The sequence below is a fragment of the Peromyscus eremicus genome, chromosome 3 (genome assembly GCF_949786415.1).
Source record: "Peromyscus eremicus chromosome 3, PerEre_H2_v1, whole genome shotgun sequence".
Lineage (NCBI taxonomy): Eukaryota > Metazoa > Chordata > Mammalia > Rodentia > Cricetidae > Peromyscus > Peromyscus eremicus.
The window spans coordinates 50,525,807-50,531,282 of record NC_081418.1 but is presented as its reverse complement, the minus strand read 5'-3'; the positions used below and the strand labels follow the sequence as shown (position 1 = coordinate 50,531,282).

Here is a 5,476-nt window from a genome sequence, read left to right as displayed (position 1 = left end):
CCCCACAGTAACACACTTCTTCCAACAGGGCCACACCTCCTAATAGTACCACTCCCTGTGGACCCAGGGTTCAAACACAGGAGTCTATGGAGGCCATTCCTATTCAAACCACCACAAGGGGTTAATAGAAAGAGAGGCATTTAGGGCAAAGGGCAGAGCCACAGCTGTCTTCACAGTAGTTGGTTCCAGAGTCATGCCAGGCAGGATTACACTTGATTTTTTTTTTTTTCAGAGCTGAGGACCGAACCCAGGGCCTTGCGCTTACTAGGCAAGCGCTCTACCACTGAGCTAAATCCCCAACCCTACACTTGATTACATAAAACACTAGACATAGGAAAGCAAAGTTAGGATGTATTACTGTGAATTAGCTTATAGTGTTTTTAAAACGATTGATTGATTGTGTGTATGTTTTTGCATGTATCTCTGCACATGCATGAGGAGGTCAGGGGTCAGCTTGAAGGAGTTGATTCTCTGCTTCCACCATGTCAGTCCAGGTGATGGAACTCAGGTCAGCATAATATATAATATAATATAATATAATATAATATAATATAATATAATATAATATAATATATGTTTTGTATGTGGGATTCCCAGAAAAAATTCTAAGAGAGGAGTGAGGCCCTACCTGAGGTCATACACAGGCCTTAAGCCAGGTTTATTGCTATTTTACATTCATATCTGAAATTATTTCTATATAGAAGAAATATTGCCTGTGGTGGTAACCTTCATACTAAATATTGTTAACCTGGATGGAATTCTTTTTTTAATTTTTTTCTGAGTCAGGTTTTCTCTGTGTAGCCCTGGATGTCCTGGAACTCATTCTATAGACCAGGCTGGCCTTGAACTCTGCCTCCCAAGTGCTGGGATTAAAGGCATGCCCCACGACCACCTGGCTAGAGTTCTTTCTCTTTTTAATATTAAAAGGTTTATGTTTAATTGTGTTTGTCTGGGTAGAGTTAAGTGCATCAGAGTGCAAGTGCCCATAGAAGCCAGAGGCATCAGGCTCCTGGAGCTCAAATTACAGGCAGTTCTGAGCCACCCAATAATGGTCCTCTTGCAAGAGCAGTACAGGATCTTAGCCACTGAAACTCTCTTCTGGACTAGAATTATTTTTAAAGGTTTATTTTTATCTTATGTGTATGAGTATGTACCTGCTAGAATGTATGTGCACCATATGCATGTAATGCCCATGGAAGCCAGAAGAGGGCACTGGATCCCCTGGAACCAGAATAATAGCAGGTTGTTAGCTGTCATATGGGTACTGAGAACCGAATTTGTGTTCTCTGCAAGAGCAGTAAGTGACCCCTTAGCCATTTCTCTCACCCTGGGCTGGATTTTATTTATTTAGTTATTTATCTACTTATTTGTAGCATGAATTGTTAGAAGGTCTTGTTAAAAAACAAACAAACCTGGAGCCAGGTATTGGGGTGAAGGCTGAATTATCAGAGAAGCAGAACAAGCCACAGCTTCCTCACCTCGCCAGTTCCTCAGCTGACCCTCTTTCCTCAGACTGGAAGCTTCTGAGTCCTCATCCAAATGGATCTCAGCTGAACTGCTGCTAAAAAGCCTAAGAGCTTAACCAGCCCTAGTTCCTGGTTTTCATACCTTATATACCTTTCTGCTTTCTACCATCACTTCATGGGATTAAAGGCTCTTGTTACCACACCTGGCTGTTTCCAGTGTGGCCTTGAACTCACAGAGATCTGGATGGATCTCTGCCTTTGGAATGCTAGGATTAAAGGTGTGTGTGCCACCATTTTCTGGCCTCTGTATCTAGTAGCTGTTCTGTTCTCTGACCTCAGATAAGTTTATGGGGTGCACAATATATCAACCACACTTATTTATTTATTTATTTTTAGTTTTTCAAGACAAGGTTTCTCTGTGTAGTCCTGACTGTCCTGTCTTGGAACTCACTCTGTAGACCAGGCTGGCCTTGAACTCAGAGATCCATTTGGCTCTGCCTCCTGAGTGCTGGGATTAAAGACACCCACCACGACTCCCAGTCCTGCACTGGGACTCTTGACTCTCAACTGATGAGAGGCGTTAGCCAGACTATGGAGTGAGGAACCAGTTGTCTTTGTCTTTCCTGTCTCAAAACCTAGGCATCAACACCATGCGCTGTCAAGTAGTCTCCAGCCACAGGGAGTCAAGACAGAGGAAGTGCCCAGCTCCCACTGCCCTTGACTTCAGGGTGTCTTCAGCAGGGACGGCTCTACCTCCTTGCTCATCTCTCCCAGACTGACTGGCCCCCACTTCCGTCCCTCTGCCCCACTAGCTTAGGCATGGTAGGACTGCTGGCTGACGACAGTCCTAGAGGTCTTCTTGACCCCTTTGGAGCCTTGACTGTTCTGTCCCAGCCAACTTGAAATGCAGGCCGGATTGCACAAAGGTGGAGCTGTGGAACCTCCTAGGAAGGATGCCCAAAATGCCAAGCAGAGAGAGAGATCTGGGTGCAGAAAGCTGATTGTGGAAATGGGCTGGCTGGTAAGAGCTAAGAAAGGGAAGGATGGCATGAAGCAGAGGGAGAAGTTGAAATGATGTGGTGCTTGATTTGGCAACACATATACTAAAATGAGAAGAATACAGAGAAGATTAGCATGGCCCCTGGGCAAGCATGACATACATTTTTTTAAAGTATTTTATATGTACATACACATATACTTTTAAAATTAATTTTACTTTCACTATCGTTAATATTCTGACCTGCTCCTTGAAAACTTGCCCCTTAGGGCCACCTTGCGTCCTGACATGAAGGAAAAACTCCTCCCCTTCCTCTCTCTGTTGCGCTCTCTCTCCATTCCCACGAGGGGTGCACACCTCCGTTTTCTCTCCCTTCTCTTTCTTCCTGTCTCCCCCCCACCCCATCTGCCCAGCATGTTTTCCCTCAGGAGTGGGATGCCCTGGCCCGACCAGCTGAGTCCCCATAACAACTATGGAGTCTTGGTTGGCCTGGAACTCACAGAGATGCATCTGCTTCTGCTGGGATTAAAGGCCTATCTCATTACCAACCACATTCCATATTAAAAGAGAGACAGACAGATAGACAGACAGACAGAATGAACAGAAATGCAATTGTGACAAACGTTTTGGCTTTATCAGTGTGGTGGCTCAATCCCAGTTCTCCGGAGACTGATGCAGGAGGATTAATGTGAATTTGATGCCATTCTGGTTTCAGTATGAGACTGTATAAAGAAACAAACAAACAAACAAAAACCAAATAAAAAACCACAACCAACAGCAACAGCAAACCCATTCTCCGTTCCACATGAGTACTGAAGTCAGTGTGGCCTGTATTGAGGCAAAAGAAGGATTTTGCACCCCAGCTCCTCATTCTCAAGGCAACACAGCTGATCTGAATTTGACCCTAAGATGGGACCAGCTCTGTCCTTGGCACCTTCGTTCAGGCAGGGCAGTTCCTGGGGAGGGAGTGGCTGTGAGCTACCATCAGTCCCCAAGGGAAACCGTGCGGAGGTCACAGGGTCTACCAAGATTCAAGCCAGCTCTGGTCTACACCAGCTGGGCGACCTTGACCTGGTTCTGATCCTTATTTAGCGTGCATTTCCGTTTCCTTCTCTGTAAACAAGGCAGGAACGAGGATTAAATGAAACTTTGTTCCTGGAGGGGTAGGAGGCTCACCACACCCTGACCTGGGTTGGCTTCCCTCCCAGGAACAGCTGTTAAGCACTTGGTCTGGGGCCCTGGTGTGGCCTGGTCTCCCACTTCCTGCTCTTGGGGTGGTTGGACTTGGCTCTCCTGGCTCTTCTCCAGCTCTGGAGACAGGAATCTGAACCCATAGCGGGCTTACTTACCCTCCCTTCTCTTCCTGGCCGGAGCCCTGTCAGGTTCGGGGCGGAGGGTGGGGGTGGGGGGCTTCTCCGGTTCCTGGATTTGCCAGCCTTGATTGCTTGTCCATCACTGAATTCAGCCTGAGCCAGGCTGTGGTGGCGCACACCTTTAGTCCCAGCACTGGGGAGGCAGAGCCAGGCAGATCTCTGTGAGTTTGAGGCCAGCCTGGTCTATGGAGCAAGTTCCAGGACAGTCGGATGCTACACAAAGAAACCTTGGCTCAAAAACAAACAAACAAAAAAAGAATTCAGCCTGAAATGTCACCTTAGGATCTGGCCATTTGCTTTTGTCCCCTATGTGGGGATGGGGTGGAAGAGCTGTTAGGATTCTGCCACCACTCCAGCTGCATGACCATTCACACGCAGTTCAGGAGCTAAGCAAGCGGTCTTGCATCTTACCATCATCAGAGCATGCTGGTGATTACGTGCTCGGCGTGGTCACGCAATCAGCGCATGCGTGACATAGCTCCTTAAGCCCTGCACATGTTCACGAGAATCCTTAAAAAGCCAGATACAGACTCCTCTCTCTCTTCCCCCCCATTACCTCTGTCTCTGTCTGTCTGCTCTCCGCACGTGCTTCTTCCCCAGGCCTGGTTCTTTTGCCCCTCCTCCCGCCCCCCCAATAAAGCTCTGATACTGAATTTTGTCGTAGTTTGTGCCTCATGATCTTTCCGAATGGTAACCAGCACCGCTTATCATTTTAACAAGAGCCACAGCTGAATCCAGGCATTTCTGGGTCCCCTACATCTCATCTATACTCTCATTGGTGGAAAAGCTGAAAAGACAGGATAGGGGCATGGGGGAAGTGTGTCTCAGGACCCCCTGGGCATAGGAGAACCTGTGTGAATTGGGGTTCTTTGAGCAGACACAACTTAGCATAAGCTAGCAAAGCTTATGCTTTTTTTTTTTTTTACTAATACTGCCTGTTGGACCCCATCGGTGGTCTTGGATGAAGGTTCGACTTACTTGCCCCAGGTTCAAGAGGCTCCTTGCCTCACCAGGTTTCTCAGTACTCTTTGGATTCTGGTTTGTGTGCCAGCTCATCATCTACTTTGAGCTCATCTTTCTCCAAATCCAACATCTTTCTTTCGTTCGGCCTTCGAGCCCTGCGTATAGCTTTCTTCGATAGCATTCAAGAGATCCTGGAGTAGCCAGGGGTCTAGAGAGAAAACCAATGGCTGTTGAGGTATAGGACAGTGAAGCCTGTTTCCTTAGGGACAGACTCCCAGACACAGAGGCACCCCAACCAGCCTTTGCAATCTCGTGTCTGTCCAGCTAGTCTCCTTTACTTTGCTAGAGTGCATGCCTGGCAGTTCAGCTCCCACGGACATGGAAATGGATGGCAACAGCAGCCTCCCCTAAGGTGGCACTGGGTTGGGTAGGGCAGAAGTTGGACCTCTGGATTTAGCCAGACTTGTTCTACCCACCTGGGGCTGTCCTCATGGCTTCTCCTGGGAGACTATCACCACAGCCAGATCTGCATTCCATCACAGTCACACACGTCACACACTCCAGAGGGTGGAGGAAGGGGATGAAGTGTTCCCGGGCAGTGATGCAGGGTGACTTCAACGTTAGTTCAAGGGAGAAGTGACAATTATATTCTAGAGTCAGTGGATGTGTGCTTGGAT

General features: G+C 47.6%; 1 non-coding gene across 1 annotated transcript; it reads left to right on the top strand.

Annotated features, from left to right (window-relative positions):
- Nucleotides 1-2,545: 2,545 nt before the first annotated feature.
- LOC131907512 (U6 spliceosomal RNA) lies at nucleotides 2,546-2,652 on the top strand. The gene has a single exon (XR_009378420.1). It is a non-coding gene; the product is annotated as a U6 spliceosomal RNA (small nuclear RNA).
- The last annotated feature ends 2,824 nt before the right edge of the window (nucleotides 2,653-5,476 follow it).